Here is a 379-nt window from a genome sequence, read left to right as displayed (position 1 = left end):
TTTTCTCGTATAATAAAAAACTAGTTCAACTATTCTGACACACATACACACACACACACACACACACACACACACACTGAATCAGGTAGAATCAGTTTTTTATCATATGAGGAAATTCATCAACTTCATATCTAATTATCGAATAATACAAATCAGATGCATGGATACATCATGCAAATTGTTGAAAGCACTGAGAAAAAGGCACATTTTTAATATCTTGTTTTATTGTCTTGTAACAATTTTCACAATAATGAATGATTTATTAAGATCATAATGTGAATACACAACAAGTAAGAATATTAAAGTTTACAACAGTCGAAGCTAGCTCTTTAAATAATTTAATGTGATTTATATATGCATAATATATTATATGTGTGTA

This window comes from Atta colombica, unplaced genomic scaffold (genome assembly GCF_001594045.1).
Source record: "Atta colombica isolate Treedump-2 unplaced genomic scaffold, Acol1.0 scaffold239, whole genome shotgun sequence".
In the NCBI taxonomy this organism is placed as follows: Eukaryota; Metazoa; Arthropoda; class Insecta; order Hymenoptera; family Formicidae; genus Atta; species Atta colombica.
Note: the sequence above shows the minus strand (reverse complement) of the source record.